Source organism: Poecilia reticulata, chromosome 1 (genome assembly GCF_904066995.2).
Source record: "Poecilia reticulata chromosome 1, P_reticulata-male-v2, whole genome shotgun sequence".
In the NCBI taxonomy this organism is placed as follows: Eukaryota; Metazoa; Chordata; class Actinopteri; order Cyprinodontiformes; family Poeciliidae; genus Poecilia; species Poecilia reticulata.
This window is the reverse complement of record NC_088830.1, coordinates 3,352,908-3,372,381: the sequence shown is the minus strand read 5'-3', so window position 1 is coordinate 3,372,381 and position 19,474 is coordinate 3,352,908. Positions and strand designations below refer to the sequence as shown.

Sequence of the window (19,474 nt, the reverse complement as noted above, 5' to 3'; positions counted from 1 at the left end):
TCCTGAATGAACAGAAGGTACAGAAAAAACTAGAGAAATACCAAAGACTAAAAAGAACCATCATCCTCCTAGAACCTGAGAAAAAATTTGTCCACATAAGTGGATGACTTATTTTGGACTGTCTAGTCCACAATACTAAATTTTGTTCTAGATGGGGTCTGGTGTCCACACGTTAGGCCATTATTTATGACTTAGTGGTGGTGGAAGATTATAACACATTACAGGTTAGACTCAAGATGTTCAGTGTTTCTTTTGTTGTGTAAGTTTACAAAAGTTAGCAACTGTATAGCTTTACCATGGTGCTAAACATGGTGATTTAAAATGAATAAGTATTTTTCTGAGAAAAATGATGTCCAGATATCATGTAAAAAGATAATTCTTTGTTTTTGCAATCATTAGGTCCCAATCAACCCAAATATCAGATGAATTAATAATGCATGCCATGCAAGAGTTTGGGTCTTAGGTGGTTACAAAGAATGTGGAAGTTGAAGTCAACAGTAGTGCCTGTGGTCACTGAAACCCTCAGGGTAATGACCCCTAAACTGGAAGAGTGACTCAAACAAATACCTGGAGATACATCAGACCTCTTGATACAGAGAAGCACACCTTTGGGAACTGCTAATATACTGTGAAGACCACTCACGCTCCAAGGCTTGTGGTAGAGGACCCAAGCTTTTTTTTTAATTTAATTTCCCTTTTAGGATCAATAAAGTATTTTTGAATTTGAAAGAAGGGATAACCAGTCATGGAATAATACATAATTACAAATATAAAAATAAAAAGCATTTATTTAAAAAATATTTAAAGTGCCAAAAATATCATGATTACTTATGTTACTGTTAGCACAAAACTTTTAAAATGTATATTTTGTCGTAATCTCAATGTCGCTACTCTGCATACATGTAGATTGTCTAGGTAGTCTAAATTGTCTATTGGCAGGTACATCAGCCAACCTTTTTCTGCAGGTGTTGTGTCTGCCATTAGACAACAGTTTATGTTGGATCTTTATCATAAAAACAAGTGTTTGGAACTGCCCTGCTGCTGAAATGTGCTATACAAATAAACATGATTAATTGATTGAACAGAAATGATTAAAAGAAGTGACAACATTGCTGGTGGGAGATACCATCTAACTGTTGCCTCTTAAATAAAGAAAAATGTATGATAAACTATTTAACTTTGAAATATTGAATGAAAGTTACAAAATATTACTCAAATAGTTTTTCTTGTTCCTGGAAAAAAAATCAGACCTTGTGTGCTTCAGAAACAAAATGGAATTCTCCTTTTGTTGTATCCCTCCTCCTCTATCAACTTGGTACAATCCGACAAGTCCAGGTGCAAGCCATTAGTATTCATTTAACTTGTTTCATTTGTTTTGCGTGGAGAAAGAGGTAAGACTCATACAGAATCTCTTAAGACATTTAAGTACATATAGTTTAGTAATTTTGCAGAATGTTGTAGGTTACTTGATGCTTGGATACACCAAAGCATCTGATTTGCAGCAGTTTAGCTAGTAATTACCAACCATGTTAGCCAATGTACCAGAGTTTAAAGGGAAGGTGGCTCACTCCAGAATTAGATAAAACTGTATTTGGTCATTTTCTGTACATCAGTGAGTGATATTGTTTCACGGGCACAAATTATCCTAGATAGTAATCATTAGTATTGAGATGATGTTTTAATTTTTTTAAGATTTTGAGAACCTGTCAATAGAAAGTCAATTATGTAGAACTGTGTACTTCAGTACATCATTTTCGCATAAAATAACACCAAATCATATTATGTACAGCAGGGGTGTCAAACTCAAGGTCTTGAGGGCTGGTGTCCAGCAACATTTAGATGTGTTTCTGATGTCACATGGCTGGATCAGATGGGATGGTCATCAACTTGACTGCACTGAGGAGCTATTTCAGTAATATACTTATGGTGTTTTAGACCAGACAGACATGTAAAAGTTGCAGTACACTGGCCCAGGAGGCCTGGAGTTTGACACCCCTGGTGTACAGTATCATGTTGTTACTCAGCAACACATTCTCTGATCTTTGCAGAAGATGTCAGCAAAGAGGTCTCAGAGAGCAAACATGATTCCAATTGTTATTGCTCCTTAGGTGAAGATAAAGAAGGATTTGATGTAAAATATCCCAATTCATTTAAAGGTGAGTTGTGACTTTATTATGCATAGGATTCCAGTGTTTATTAAAGGATTGTTTTTTCCTTTGTTTTGCTTTTTCACTTTTAAACAATTTTTATACTACACATTATTAGCATAGATCATGTTCGATGATCATTATAATCAGAATACCTTTCTTTTTCCAAAGGAGACAAGCAACTGCTCAAAATACAAAAGCTTATATTATATATATATATATATATATATATATATATATATATATATATATTACTCAAATAGTTTTTTCTTGTTCCTGGAAAAACAAGGAACAAAAACAATAGGGAGGACTGTTTTCATATATATATATATATATATATATATATATGAAAACAGTCTGAGGACTGAGTTTTGAAATTACAAGTACAAAATAATGAGTTGCATTCAGTTGACAAAAAATGTTTAAGTAACCACAGAAAGACATACAATTAGATCAATTGACTGATTTTGAAAAATGTTAATTTCATTTGCTACTATTTGATATATCTGCATTGTTTGAAGTTTATCCTACTTATTATGTGTACCTACAGGTAGAGGTGTGTTCAGCTAAAGGTGCTTTGCTCATACAGTTGGTGGACTTTATTTATGGAATAATTCAGTGTACATCCCTTCATTTCAGATTTCCAAAGTTGAACCGTCAGGCTGGTGATGTGGACATGCGGATCCTGTTCAACCAACCCTCCAGAGGTAATTTTGGTCTCCAACGACCAACTTATTCTCTAAAATAAAGTAATTGAAATGATATTAAATATTGTTCAAACACACATGCGTTGTGTAATACTAGATATGTTAGCTGCATAAAAAGGAGGACTGAGTTTTGGAATGACAAGTATAGAAGAATGAAAATTACATTTAGAAGCGCACATACACACAGGTCCTATGTAATACTCAAAATGTAAGGTGCAGGAATAGGGAGGACTGAGTTTTGAAATTACAAGTACAGAAGAATGAAAGTTACATTGAGAAGCACACATACACACAGGTACTGTGTAATACTCAAAATGTAAGGTGCAGGAATAGGGAGGACTGAGTTTTGAAATTACAAGTACAGAAGAATGAAAGTTACATTGAGAAGCACACATACACACAGGTCCTGTGTAATACTCAAAATGTAAGGTGCAGGAATAGGGAGGACTGTTTTCTACATTGGGAACAAACTCACATATAGTGAGTGTTCTTTACATTTCAGATTTCTAAAGATGAACTGTGTCAGGCTGGTGACGTGGATGCATGCGGATTCTGTTCAACCAACCCTTGCATAGGTAATTTTGGTCTCCATCGACCAACTTATTCTCTAAAATAAAGTAATTGAAATCATATTAAGTACTGTTCAAACACATAGGTGTTGTGTAATACTAAATATGTTAGCTGGATTAAAAGGGAGGACTGAGTTTTGAAATTACAAGTATAGAAGAATGAAAATTACATTTAGAAGCGCACATACACACAAGTCCTGTGTAATACTCAAAATGTAAGGTGCAGGAATAGGGAGGACTGAGTTTCGAAATTACAAGTACAGAAGAATGAAAGTTACATTGAGAAGGACACATACTCACAGGTCCTGTGTAATACTCAAAATGTAAGGTGCAGGAATAGAGAGGACTGTTTTCTACATTGGGAACACACTCACATTTAGTGAGTGTTCTTTACATTTCAGATTTCCAAAGATGAACTGTGTCAGGCTGGTGACGTGGATGCATGCGGATTCTGTTCAACCAACCTTGCAGAGGTAATTTTGGTCTCCATCGACCAACTTATTTTCTAAGATAAAGTCTTTGAAATGATATTAAGTACCAGTGGTCCCCATCCTTTTTATCACCGCGGACCGGTGAAGACTTGGCCATTTTTCTGTGGCTCGGTTTCTTCTTTTTTACCCCGAATTTCCCCTTACAACAATCTTAGAACGTTGCTTGCGATAATCGTAACCGTTCATCCTGCCATCTATGGCTTGTTAAGACTGATCGCATCCAGTCGTTGGAACATTGGGACTGCTCCGATCTAAAATCGGGCATATTCTCACAGCTTGTAGGGTTTTCCTTGATTGGGAGCTAGAACTCAACCTGTTCAATTTGACAGGCAGCCAATCAGAAAGCGCTATGACGTAGCTCATGGAGGGGAATCCCAAACAGCTGAGCTGACATGCCCAAAATGAGTCCGGTGGACATCGGAGATATGTGGAAACAGCATGAATGTTTATTCAGCATTTCTTACAAAGAATATCCACAGAAATGATGACGAGTGGAGTTGGAGCAAAATTGCTACCACAGTTGATAAACCCGGTAACTTTTCAGCTATCCATCATTAAATTAACGTGACACAAGGCTATTCATTCAGTCAAGGCTTGATGCTTACACTAGCTATATGCATTGCAGGTAGATTGTAGTTGTGACATCATTTTGTACTAAAGCCTGCTCACATGGCAAGATTTGCTCCTGTTATGTGGCTGGACACATAAACCTGTTGTACTTTTATCAGCTCTGTGGTCACAGATTTTGGAAAATCGTCTGACAATCCTAAAATCTTGCCGTGTGAACCAGACTTAAGACTTACAAGCTATACTCCTCTTTTCTCGTCTCGATCACTGCCATAATGCTTTCTGACTCTAGTCGCTATGCTAACGTTCACACATCCCTTCAATATAAGATTTGAAAATGCCACAAAAACGAATATTTATTTTCATGAAAATTTTAACTTACGACAATGACAAATTAATGGGAGTCCTGAGCTTGTTTCTCTGCAATGAGATGATCCCACCTTGGAAACGATGACACACAATGCAGAGGGTGTAATGGCAAAGCAGTTTGAAGCTCCATTGCCTCATCTGTAAGCCGGTACATATTATGCAGAGTGGGCTTGGAACATGGGAGTCACCTACAAGTCAAGGATAAATCCACTCTCCTGTCTCTGGTCCTTTTCCCCTTTTTTAAAGAAACTTTCCAAACATATCGCTTTCTTACTCATTGTGGGCTCAATGTTGGTGAGCAAGACGTAACAGAGAGAATCCGGTTAAAGGGTTTTCAAAATAAACGATCCTCCATACTCAGACAATATGTAAACCAAAAATATTTTTCTTGTGCGGCCCGGTACCAATTGGTTCACGGACTGGTACTGATCTGCGGCCTGTGGTTGGGGATGACTGTTAAGTACGGTTCAAACACACAGGTCTTGTGTAATACTTGATATGTAAGCTGCATAAAAAGGGAGGACTGAGTTTTGAAATTACATGTACAAAAAAATGAAAGTTACATTTAGAAGCGCACATACACACAGGTCCAGTGTAATACTCAAAATGTAAGGTGCCGGAATAAGGAGGACTACGTTTTGAAATTACAAGTACAGAAGAATGGAAGCTGTTTTAGAAGCGATCATACACACAGGTCCTGTGTAATACTCAAAATGTAAGGGGCAGGAATAGGGAGGACTGTTTTCTAAATTGGGAACAAACTCATATTCAGTGAGTGTTCTTTATATTTCAGATTTCCAAAGATGAACCGTGTCAGGCTGGTGACGTGGATTCAGGCGGGTCCTGTTCAATCAACCATCCAGAGGTAATTTTGGTCTCCAACGACCAACTTATTTTCTAAAATACAGTTTTTGATATGATGTTAAGTACTGTTCAAACACACAAGTCTTGCGTAACACTTGATATGTAAGCTGCATAAAAGGAGAGAACTGAGGTTTGAAATTACAAGTACAAAAGAATGAAAGCTACATTTAGAAGCGCACATACACGCAGGTCCTGTGTAATACTCAAAATGTAAGGTACAGGAATAGGGAGGACTGAGTATTGAAATTACAAGTACAGAAAAATGAAAGTCACATTTAGGAGTGCACGTACACACTGGTCTTGTGTAATACTCATCATGTAAGTTGCAGAAATTTGGAAACCTGAATTTTGAAATTACAGGTAGAAAAGAATGAAAATTACATTAAGAAACGCACATACACACAGGTCCTGTGTAATACTCAAAATATAAGGTGCAGGAATAGTGAGGACTGAGTATTGAAATTACAAGTACAGAAAAATGAAAGTCACATTTAGGAGTGCACATACACACTGGTCTTGTGTAATACTCATCATGTAAGTTGCAGAAATTTGGAAACCTGAATTTTGAAATTACAGGTAGAAAAGAATGAAAATGACATTTAGAAACGCACATACACACAGGTCCTGTGTAATACTCAAAATATAAGGTGCAGGAATAGTGAGGACTGAGTATTGAAATTACAAGTACAGAAAAATGAAAGTCACATTTAGGAGTGCACATACACACTGGTCTTGTGTAATACTCATCATGTAAGTTGCAGAAATTTGGAAACCTGAATTTTGAAATTACAGGTAGAAAAGAATGAAAATGACATTTAGAAACGCACATACACACAGGTCCTGTGTAATACTCAAAATGTAAGGTGCAGGAATAGGGAGGACTGAGTATTGAAATTACAAGTACAGAAAAATGAAAGTCACATTTAGGAGTGCACGTACACACTGGTCTTGTGTAATACTCATCATGTAAGTTGCAGAAATTTGGAAACCTGAATTTTGAAATTACAGGTAGAAAAGAATGAAAATTACATTAAGAAACGCACATACACACAGGTCCTGTGTAATACTCAAAATATAAGGTGCAGGAATAGTGAGGACTGAGTATTGAAATTACAAGTACAGAAAAATGAAAGTCACATTTAGGAGTGCACATACACACTGGTCTTGTGTAATACTCATCATGTAAGTTGCAGAAATTTGGAAACCTGAATTTTGAAATTACAGGTTGAAAAGAATGAAAATGACATTTAGAAACGCACATACACACAGGTCCTGTGTAATACTCAAAATATAAGGTGCAGGAATAGTGAGGACTGAGTATTGAAATTACAAGTACAGAAAAATGAAAGTCACATTTAGGAGTGCACATACACACTGGTCTTGTGTAATACTCATCATGTAAGTTGCAGAAATTTGGAAACCTGAATTTTGAAATTACAGGTAGAAAAGAATGAAAATGACATTTAGAAACGCACATACACACAGGTCCTGTGTAATACTCAAAATATAAGGTGCAGGAATAGTGAGGACTGAGTATTGAAATTACAAGTACAGAAAAATGAAAGTCACATTTAGGAGTGCACATACACACTGGTCTTGTGTAATACTCATCATGTAAGTTGCAGAAATGTGGAAACCTGAATTTTGAAATTACAGGTTGAAAAGAATGAAAATTACATTTAGAAACGCACATACACACGGGTCCTGTGTAGTACTCAAAATATAAGGTGCAGGAATAGGGAGGACTGAGTATTGAAATTACAAGTACAGAAGAATGAAAGTCACATTTAGGAGTGGACATACACATGGGTCCTGTGTAATACTCAAAATGTAAGGTGCAGGAATAGGGAGGACTGTTCTCTACATTGGCAACAAACTCACATTTAGTGAGTGTTCTTTACATTTCAGATTTCCAAAGATGAACTGTGTCAGGCTGGTGACATGGATGTATGCGGATCCTGTTCAACCAACCCTCCAGAGGTAATTTTGGTCTCCGACAACCAACTTTGTTTCTTATATAAAGTCATTGAAATAATATTAAGTACTATTCAAACACACTGGTCTTGTGTAATACTCATCATGTAAGGTGCAGAAATTTGGAGGACTGAGTTTTGAAATTACATGTAGAAAAGAATGAAAGTTAAGTTCAGATGAGCACAGACACATGGATCCTCTAATAAACTGGATAGGTTCATACATTAGGTGGACATTGTTTTATTTTTAGAAACAATCATTCAGTGTTTATCCCTTCATTTTAGCTCTCCATAGAGATGCCTTGTCAGGCTGCTGAGTTGGATGCATGCAAATTATTTTCTGGTAACTCACCTGACATAAGTTTTATCTCAATGACCTTTTTATTTTCTAAAATAGTCATGAGAATACTAAGTACTGTTCAAACACAGGGTAATTACGATTAAAAACAAATAATCATAACAATTCATTGGTTTTGATACCTTCACAAGTGTCAGGATCAAATTCTTATTTTAAGATTACACTTTTTTCGGTTAACAGTGGTTAACTGTGTGTGAGATCATGATATCATCCATGATGAAATGTCAAGTTTAGAAAAATGTTTTATGTGAAGGACTGTTTTCACCTCTGAAATGGAGTGGTGTGTGATGTAAAGGTAATTTTTTTGAGAATGGGAATTGGGTTCATCTTTTGAATATGATCTTCCATGTCTAGTTGTGCTGTATGTTGAAATTGAGTCATAGTGCAGCACTGACTTTTTAAATACTTATGCTTACCTCCCTTTGTCAATTCTTACTTTTCTCTGTCTAGTTTGCAACCAGTCCCTGCACAAAATGTGTTATTGTAAATAAAAGGAGGACATCACTGGTAAGCTTTTAGTAGAAATATTCTTGCTGAAACGCTTTCAATGTATACAAAATATGTTTTTAATCAACAGGTCTGTCCAGAACAAAGTTCAAGTGAAGCGATATCATCAGAAGAGGAGTATGCTCCTGATTCCGTAGATGATTCAGACATCTCATGGGATGACAAATGCACTCCACAGAAATATGGACTAGTTATAGTCAATATTTCCATTTTTGGACTTCTTAATGCACATAAATTTTATGTTTTTTGTATGTGTATGCCATGGTCCTGATAAATAAAATTGGCCCTGACAATTACTGTGGGTGTCATGGGCGGAGCCAAGCACCTCATTATCGTTTGTCCTTTTAATACAGCATTGGGTCACATTCTTGTATTTTGAGTTCTGAAGTGTGTATCTAAATTTTTAAGTGAGATCTATGTTGTGTAGCTCTAACAAGATTTTTGACAACTTACTACGTCTTTCTAGCATAAGTGGAAAGGGGTGTCCGTTTAGTGTTGCAAAAAACTGGTTTGAAAAAAGTGTCCTGCTAGTACACCAAAACCAGTATAGGTGTGTGTGTGTGTGTGTGTGTGTGTGTGTGTGTGTGTGTGTGTGTGTGTGTGTGTGTGTGTGCCTCTGTGTTGCACTGCGACAGACTGGCGACCTGTCCAGGGTGTACCCTGCTTCTTGCCCGGAACGTTAGCCGGAGATAGGCACCAGCAACCCTCCTGACCCCACTAAAGGACAAGGGTGTAAAGAAAATGGATGGATGTTCATGGATTTTGGATTATTATTTATTTATTTATTGTAATTTACAGTTTTTGGAGTTTCTATGCAACTGGTTTTGATTTTTTGTTCTGGCTGTTTGCACGCTGTTTACTTGTTTACACCAGTTGGTTTTGCTTCCCGGTCTTCTACCCACCTGGATCTGAGTCATCACACCTGTAATGTGAGTCTGGTTACCTTCCCTCAGGATTTAAAGCACTTGGTTTTCAGCTGCTCCTTATCAGATCGTTGTGTATAACTTTATTCCCACGAATTTGCTCCTCTAGTTCCATCCTGTCTATGTGATCTTGAGTTCTCTGGCTTTATGTTTTGGTCTTCATGTTTACTTTGTGTTAACTTCATCTGTTCTGGTGTCCTGTCGCTGGGTTGTCTTCTAACAAACAACCTTTTCCACAACATAGAGACTTCATAACTGGTCCCACATTTTTTTCACAGGACAAAACTGATTCCAGAAAGCGACACAGTTGAACTTTAAAGAGTCATGTTCAGTTAGGTTCTTGAAATGTAAGAGCCTGAGAGAGCATGAAGAGATTAAAACAATGCAGCAGGTCTGTAAGTTTAAATAAAGATGTTTCTGCTAAGTGTAACCTCAAGCAATGAAACAGATTGAAATGCACAATGAGGTCACAAGTTGTGTAACATTTGCAGCATGAAAACCAGTGTCAAACCAAATTGATGCAAATAAATAAAAGTTTTATAATTTGTCAGAAATCTGAAGAATGAATTCTTCACCAGTTGGGGGACTGGAACCAATCCAGTAATCATAGGGTCAGAGGTCACCAGTCGACACAGAGCAACACAAAAGATAAAACCATTCGAGCAAACACCTAGAGGCAACTAAATAAGTAACAAATTAATGTATCTCTCGTGTTTTTAATATGTAATGTTAGAGAACTAATATACTTATTTTTATTTTGCTTGATGGACCCAAAATGTCAGCAGTCCATTGATCTAAATTTGTTTTCATTTTGGGCCATATCAAACATCTGAATTTTCTTAAAGGTCCGGTTGTGCCAGAATATAATGATAAAACCAACTAACTAAAAAAAAATCCTATTAAAAATCATGTTCCTACAGGATTTTGTGATTGTTTTAGTGTTTTCTTGTAATCAAAATGACAGATTTTGTGATGACAATCTAGAAGTGTAAGTTTTAGGGAATTTTCAAGACATTTACGCTTATATGTGATGCAAATGTGACTTTTTATTACTCTTACCAATTACAGACTATAAAATCAAGTAAGGCTGAGGCAGCAGTCACTTGAACAAAATTTTCTTGGCCAATTTTGAGAAAATGTGCAGTAAAATTAGAAAAAAGTGTGGAGATTTTTTGATTTTGTGTGAATTTTGCAGATGTGTGAAAAACTGGACAGACTTATTGTGGTAATTTGGAGTCTAGAAGGCCAAATAAAAGGCTATGGCGGGCCAGATTTGGCCCCCAGGCCTTCAGTTTGACACCTGTGCTCTAGACAAAATAACTGCCTCATGACGGGGATAGTTTTAACATTCAAAATTACAAAGGTCTAATCATTTAAAAAAATAAAAATAATTAAAAAGCAACAGCTTCATATAAATTAAACACAAGTGATTAACTCAAATAGAAGAATTTGAGCAAAAACCTTTTCAGACTCATAAAAACATTCATATTTTCGGAGTTACAGATGGAGCAGGGAGATATTTTAACAAAGCTAAAAAATAAACTAAACAACAAATTTATTCTGATTCAAAAGCCCAAAAAGGACGTTTAAGAAAAAAAGACATTTTGAAGAAACATGTAGGTGAAAGATAGCACGTAGTAATGTTTGTGTGCTGTTTTTTTAACATTTCTCTAAGTTATTTTCAAACATTTTTGCTTTTAATCTCTGTTGCTTAAACGTTATTTCCACTCACGTGCGAAGTACCTTTAACTTTACACATTTTCTCACATTGGGCCGTTTGCTTCACATATCAAGAAGTGAAGCAGAAAAAGCTGAAGTGGGTCATTTTCCCTCAGCCTTGTTCTCAGATTCTGTGTACATTTGATGAAAAAGATTATTTCAAACTTAAACATTATCATCCATCTCTTTGCCTTTCAACTTCATGCAGTGAGCATGTGGCCATGGCCCATACTCATATCCACAAATCTGTAGGTTCATCTAAACTGTGATGCTGAAAGCTTATACAAACACTGCCACACTGAGAGCAGGCTGCTTCATTTTACAGTCTGGAAACAATCATCTTTCTCTTTTCCACCTTCCTCCACGGACGCATCTGACAACATTAAAGAGACGAGTTAAAAATCATTATTTATTGGTAATTGTAATATTTATTTATTATACAACCATTTCCCGCAGACACTTTTATTCTCAACAAAGAGACGAACAAGATGATTTCTGTAAACAATTACAAACAGAAGTGGAAAACCCAGCAATGTGACCAGAACCTCCATCTGTTTCTATCAGAACCATATGGAAAATCGTTTCTATACGACTCACATGTTTGACAGTGAGTGGACGATATATCCCAGATATACGCCTGAGTCTGATGGAGATTAATACAAGCATGATGTGGTTTAGCTCCAAACCCTGGAACTCTACTTTGAAGAGTAGATGCATGGAGCATATGGAGCCAAGCTTTTTTTTCTTTTTTTTTTTTTGGTTGATTTGCAGACTCTTTATACTTATTTTCTTATAACATATATTTCTATATGTTTACACATTAGAAACCCAACTGTTTTCAAATGCAAAACCAAAACTTAAAAATTGGTGCATTAAGAAATAATGTTTTTGGTCATGTGAATCCGCCAGCATCTCATTAAAACACAGCTTTGGTTTCGATGAGACAAGTTAATCTGGGTATTTTATTTGCATTTTTACTAAAGTTAAAATAAAAATCTGTTCAAACTTACAGAGAAAATACAAGCTGCAACCTCATACATAAAATCAATTATATTATTTAAATAAATAAATAAATAAATAAATAAATAAATAAATAAATTTCAATTTATAACATAAATGTTAAATATAGAAAGAATAAAACTTAAAGAAAAGACTATTTAAAAACTTTGACACACAGGTTCTCATATCTTATTAGAATTTTGTTCCTCATCAATTTTAAGGATGTTTAAAACTCAGTCATTTTGTTCAGTAGATTTAACCTGAGATTCAAGATTCAACCTGACCACTTATCCTTATTCCACTCCTCTCCGATTTGCATTTCTACTCTTATTTGAACAGTTAACTCTATATTGTATTATTTTTCTCTCCACAGAATCTTCATCTGGTCTGGCATTCTATTTAGCTGTAATTCCTTCCTGATGGGGGGACATCGGCTAAGAAGGCTTTTTTGAACCAGGACATCTGAAGTAATGTTCTTGACAGATCATTCCAAGAAGAGAACCAACTGTGAAGCAGATGGGTGGAAGTGTCATGGTTTGGTAATGTTTTGCTGCTGAATCCATCATGAATTCTATCATATAAAAGATGGAGTGAGAAGAAAATATGAGACAATCTGAAAATAAATATAAACTGAAGCAGAACTAGACAAAATAAACCCATAAATCCAGAAATAAAAATACTATAAAATTGAAACTCCTGGCGGGAGTTGAAGCAGAGATCTTTATCATTTTGAGATGTTGTGAAGTAACTTGAAACAGGCTGTAAATACAAGAAATCCCTCAGACAGCTGAAAGAAAAAGAGCAGGCCAATCTTTATTTAGACTGATATTGGAGACTGGCAGATGGACACTAGCAGGGTCAGACTGAAATTATTTTGACTGAAGGGGGTAAGCCTATAGCTTTAAATGAGATAACTTTTTTTTTCTCAGCTATAAGGCTTTTAATGCATAAAACAAGGTTGCAATTTAACAACAATTACATTTTCTTACCAGAGTTAAATAAAAAGTAAGATTAGACATCAACAGATAAATATTTCAACATAAAAAGAAACAGAGGAAATGTGTGTGTCCCTGTTTCCTCAGACACCATTTTCAGTTTGCCAGTGTTTTATTTGTTGTTGCCTCACACATCAGCCGTTTCAACTACAGGCAAGCTGTCTCTGACATTTTAAGTCTGTTGTTGCTACTTGATTATTAAATTCTTAAAAACATCTTGGATACATTTTATACTTTCCACCTATTCATACACACCAGTAACCACAGATACGGGCCTAGAGGTCTACCGCCAATTCAACCAGGCCAGTGGTGGGAGCAGGGAGAGGAGGTTTGTTGTTAGGGAGCAGAAGGAGGGTCAAACAGCCTTTGGATGTCTGAACAAGCCTTAAGCGTTACATTTGGCTCCAATTAATTCTGGGATCTTTTTTTGGCCACAATATGTAAAACAGATGGACCAAAAATGAGGGGTGTACCACATGGGGGGAAAAAGTGATCCTTTTCTTTGTTACGCCCATGACTTGTGCCTTGCAAGTTTTTCTTCCACAAGTTTGAAATTAGGTCGTTGTCTTTGTTCTTGTGATTATTGTAATGAAGCTTGTGTGGCTGTCTGTTGACTTTGATAATATTTCAGTCTCTGACCTGCCAGTAATTGGAGCTCTTTTAACCAGAGGGCAGAGTGTGAATGTCACATTAAGAGATCGTCTGTGAACACGCAGCGTCGTCTCACAGCCTCTAACCTCTCAGAGAAGCTGTGGGAGGTGGATGGAGAAGTTTGTGGGGGCGAAGGGGATCATGTACTCCCCACAGAGGCCACTGCCCCCCATTTAAAGGGAGCTCTGGTTCCCCTGTGATGCATGGGCCTGAGATGCCAGGTTCCTCTGGAGCAGAGTCCAGAGCAGGGGGACACACCATCTGGGAAAGGAATGTCGCAGTTGACCTTAGGACAGAGATTTATGTCCAGTCCCCGAGTTTGAATGGCTGCGTCTGACACCACACAGACAAGGTGTCCATGACGGCTTCCCCGCACCGGTTTTCAAAAAGGGGTCAATGTTTTTTTGACTTAGTGAATGTCAAAAGGGAAACATTGTGCCCAAAATCTAATTTCCTTCATTGTTTTTCAGCACAAACAAGTAACACGAGCGCAGCTGGAACGCTTGATGAGGTCATCCCCGACTGGTACGTCACCGTCAACTCATTAGCTGTGTTTCCATTACAAATTTAATGGAAATCAAATCTTTGTCTGTATTCTGCTAATGTAAAAAAAAAGAAGAAAAAGAACATTTTTGCAATTGTGGTGTGTCCACTAAATAAGAAATGAAATTAATATATTTGTATCCCATCCATGGTATACAATTTGCTGGCGCAAAAGGACTTACAGCAACTCCTCATACTGAGAACCAATGGAGTGACAGGGGAGAGGAAAAGCTCTATTTTAACAGAAAGAAACCTCCAGCAGAATCAGAACCAGAGGGGGTGTCTACTCAAACCCTCAGTTGTTCTAACACCCACAGAAGGTTTAAGAAGACAGCGCATACACACAGAAAAGAAACAGAAGGACTGATGTAGTTACTGGATTACATTGATTGCACTGGAACGCTGAAAGAGGGTAGACATTAAAACAGTTACAATACCAGATACACATCTGAAAAACTGGAAAAAAGCTAAGCCTGTTTGTGTCCCAAGGTCCAAAACATGACAGAGTCCAAAACAGGTTGATTGATTTCTCTAAGTTCTTAGGTGTGTATCTGTGTGTGTATGATTGTTTGTCCTATCTGTCTCTCTGTGTTCGCCTGTCGAGGGAACAGTCTGCCTCTTGCCATTGGAGATAGGCACCAGCATCCCTCATGGCCCCACCAGGGATAAGCAAGTCAGAAATGTTTCTTTTATTGAAGTAGCACTGAAAATTCTAGTAAAACAAACTGAACCACAAGTTTGAGTCCTTCACCTATTAGCACAGCCTTATTTAGCCTCTGGGACAGCAGTTAGTCATCTCCTGTGTTATTTCACGAGGTTGGAGATGAGAGGGATCTTTGACCATGTTTTGTTGCACAGATCATCCACCATCTCAGGTCCTCTCCCATGCTTTCTTCTGTCCCCTCAGGGGTTTTATGAAAGACAGAGGATTTTGTGTCTGTGAAACATTTCTGTGTTGATTTTGGACATATGTTTTGGATCATCATCCTGCTGAAAAACTCAAAGATCACCTACTTTCAGTTTTCTGACAGGCTGATAAATATATATTCAAGATGTGAAAGCATCCCTGATGCCATGCACACTATCATGGTTCCCAGAGCCTTTAGAAGAGCGTCACAAATCCATCACTATACCCGTCATTAATCTGGAGTTCTTTTTCATATGTACATCTTTTGGTAGGATACAGCAGTCCTTTTCCTGGTATGACTTTCAAAACAACCACCTGACATATAATATCTGTTGGTTTAAATGAGGACTTTGTGACTCCTACTTATCACCCTTCACAGATTCTACCTTCCTCAATCCTTTTCTTTGTGCCAATAGACTTGCCTATTTGTCCAGCCTTGTCTGTCACATCTCTAGTTGTTTTAAGCTGTTCAGAGAATGGACAGGTTTAGGAGAGGAACTGGTTGTTTTTTTGTTGTTGTTGTTTTTGCTGTCATTTCCTGACTTATGAAGAGCCTTATGAAGGTGAAAGGTTGTTGCAAACACATATGACTTATGAAGGGGACAATAAAGAGCCTTTATTGTGAAAGGGACAACAAATTACTGTGAGGGACAATAAAGGATATTTCTGCTATCCTCCATTGCTAAGCAGCAAGTGGGTTTTGAATTGAAAATGTTGCTCATTTTTTATAGATTTTTTATTCAAATGTAGTTAATTGCAGTAAACTCAATTAAAAATGTGTATTGTGTCCCACCTCTAATTAACATACATTGTTTAAAAAATATATAAATTGTCTGATGTCTCTGCTAAACATCTGCAAAACAGTCCTCTCATCTCCCATAGTAACCAAAATTAGTGCAAATTTCAACATGCAAACCTGGCAGTCAGCAGTTCAATCCAGACCACAGAGTTTTGCTCTCAGTCTGTTCATGAAAAATCAGAGCGCAGTTATGGTTGTTATTCTCCTTCTTTATAACTTTATTTCCATATTCATGTCATATTTTCGATCTTTCTTTAAAAAATGTCCAAAATATTTATCTAATGTCAAAGTCTTCTTATTAGGTAAAAATACAGAAAGCAATGAAAAGAGGTTCAAAACCATCAATTTGGCAGTTTGAGCAAAGTAGGAATAGCTTTCCTATGAAGTCATCAACAAAACATGGAGTAAATTATATCCAGAACACAATGCAATTTTCTAATTTAATATTTCTTTAAGGACTTGAAAATCTTTTGTATGGTCATTAGACCCGAAAAAAGAGGAAAAGAGAATCTCTATAAATGATGCAAATAAATTTGCCTCATTAAGGCAAGGCTGAGCAGGTTTATTACAACTTTCTCGTTATGAAGGCATCATGCTTGGAATAAATGAAGCCTTGTTTTTTACTGAATGTGTCATCCGAAGGCGCACGTGCCATTCCTGACAGCATGACTTCCGAACACAGCAATGTGTTCATCTCCAAAACCTGACATCACCCTAGATGCTAGGAATGTCAGGCAAAATCTCACTGGATATTTAATGAAGCAGCAAACAGAAAAAGGAGTCAATCTGCGATTTCTTTTGTTGAAGTACAAAGACATTAAACATCTCTGCTGTTTAGCTGCAGCAGTGATAGAGTCTGAAACACTCCAGCAGAAGCACGTCCTGCTGAGGGCTTTCACTGCAGGGTCGAGGTTGGAAAAGCCCTCAGCTTTAAAAGGAGCCATCATTTAGTTAATGTGTGGCCGATGCTTAAGTATGTGTGTAGTGATGTCTACCCCAAAGAAATGAAGATAAATACGAGTCCTTCCCTTCTCCTCTCAGCGGGACTCTGAAGGTTTACTATGCGCTGCCCGAGGCTTGTTCCATCTGCGTGCAAAACCCATCAGACAGAAACAAAAACAAACACTCACTCTCTGGGCTGTGATTACGCTCAGTCCATATTGCTATACTATATTTACAGAGGATTGAGAAATGAAAGAATCAGAGTAATAGTGCTTTTTTTCGCTCCATCAAAAAGAGAAAGTTCTGCTTCAAATGGAATTATATCAAGATCATAACTGAACAGTGGAAATATCTGAGCTCAGTTTTCAAATTATGAGATAAAAAACAGTTATACTTAGGCATGACTGTGTGGTTGTTTGCAATGAGTGTTTTTGTGTTGCCTTGTGATGGACTGGTGCCCTATCTAGTGCGTACTTTGCCTCTTGCCCAATGACTGCTGAAGATAGACAACGGCTCCATGGATAAGCAGGCATAGACAGCAGATGGATGGTTTAAAACTTGGGGGTTTTACTGACAACTATTTTCCATTTAGGCTTTGGGGTTCTTGTAAAATCTGCTACATGCACACGTTTGATTCTCACTGACTTTTACCATCAAGGGAAATTATTTCAAACTCCACAAATGACACATTAAAAAACTGGCTTCTATAAGTGTCAGTTTGCAACAACCTCTCACCTACAAATAAAACACTATTTTGTGCCACTTATTTGAATTTGTTCATGTGCATTATAGCTACAGATAACATGCAATTCAGTTGATACGTGCGCTGCTACTTTACATGAAGTGTGGTCTTAAAGGAATAAGGTCTAATTCATATCCAGTTATATAGAATCTAAACCAGTATGAACTGAATTCAGTCCATTCCAATGTCACAGAGTTAGATTTAAATCCAGTTAGTGAACCATAGAACTGAGAATGCCCTCACAAAAGACTCCAGACCTGGAGCAACAGCATTCAGCTTCTATGCATCACAAATCTGGAACAAACTTCCAGAAAAGTTCAGGTGTTTTGTTTCAGGTGCACAACACCTGAAACACTGATTTCCTTTAAATCTAGACTAAAAATCTACTTGTTTAGAGCTGCTTTTGAACCATAATAAATGGAACATTGACCAACATGTATGATGTGTGTGATGGTACTTGTCAAAATGTAATGTTTGTCACTGGTTTGGATAGACTTTTTATTTTATGATGTAAAGTTTGAACTGCTTTGCTGCTGAAATGTGCTATACAGATCAACTTGATTGATTGATTGATTGATTGATTGATTGATTGATTGATTGATTGATTGATTGATTGATTGATTGATTGATTGATTGATTGATTGATTGATTGATTGATTGATTGATTGATTGATTGATTGATTGATTGTCAGCCTTCCAAACCACTCGACTCCTCATCAAACATGTCTTCCGTCTCCTTGGCATCTGCCTGACCATGACTCGTCAAACTCTTTCTCACCTCTGGTTACCAGTCAGTCAGGAGCTCAACTCTACCCTCACATGTCTCACATCCACATTCTTTAGTATGGAGCAAATTCCTTCCATGGGTTGAATACGCCCATAACTCCCACATATCTGCAGCTAGTGATCTCTCTGTTTTTAAAATCTCCATCTGCTAACAACATCCTCTCTTCCCAGCAGATGAAAAAAATATTTTAGTCACTTCAGTCCACCTCCACATCCACCGCCACAAGCACATCTGGTCCAACACTGTTTCCATATTCCCAACACCTGTAACACACTCCAGCACCCCGTACTGAGCAGGAAAGAAGGTTTGGCTCTTCTCCTGTGGCGTCCCATTTCCATCAGTCTCCAAGAACCTCGGCCCACGTTACATTGGTCCCTACGTCATTGGATCTGCCATCAGTCTCAGAGCTGTCCGTGTCCGTCTCCCATCCAGTGTCCGACGGGACTGGACGGGAGACGCTTCACATCTTCCAGATAAAACCAGGCCTTCACAGCACATTGTTAGGGACTGCACATTAGACATTGCACATTATTGTAATTCTGTGCATTTATCCTAAAACAATGGCAATGAAAGTTTTTTTTTTTGTTTTCATCTGCGATGTTTGTCATTTGTCAAAAATGGAACATTTACTTGCTTCCTTTTTGTAGAAAATCATTTGTAGTTTACATTTTAGAATCTCCTCTGAAGAGATTCCTCTGAGTTTAAGATTATCTTGACTCAAACCCAATTCGTCTTCAGGATGGTGACCTTCTCAGCTGCAGCTACACACAGAATGTGTCCTTGTCAGGGTGTCACTGCTGTGATTGAACACCAAACCTTTATTTACTCTTGAGACTGTGTCTGGTATTCTATGGGTCAGTGTGGGTCACTTGTTAAACAACTGCTACCTTTGCTAAAATTAGGAGTGTTTGTTTG

The 19,474-nt window shown here is 37.3% G+C and overlaps 1 long non-coding RNA gene across 3 annotated transcripts; it reads left to right on the top strand.

Annotated features, from left to right (window-relative positions):
* The first annotated feature begins 1,230 nt into the window (after positions 1-1,230).
* Positions 1,231-9,197, top strand: LOC145552848 (uncharacterized). 3 transcript variants are annotated; one of them, XR_014088979.1, is made up of 7 exons: positions 1,231-2,156; positions 2,787-2,854; positions 3,357-3,429; positions 3,825-3,896; positions 5,644-5,715; positions 7,623-7,694; positions 8,496-9,196. It is a non-coding gene; the product is annotated as an uncharacterized LOC145552848 (long non-coding RNA). The 3 variants fall into 3 exon arrangements; XR_014088980.1 differs by lacking the exon at positions 1,231-2,156 and having other exon boundaries at positions 2,482-2,854; positions 8,496-8,552; positions 8,623-9,197; XR_014088976.1 differs by lacking the exon at positions 1,231-2,156 and having other exon boundaries at positions 2,483-2,854; positions 8,496-9,194.
* The last annotated feature ends 10,277 nt before the right edge of the window (positions 9,198-19,474 follow it).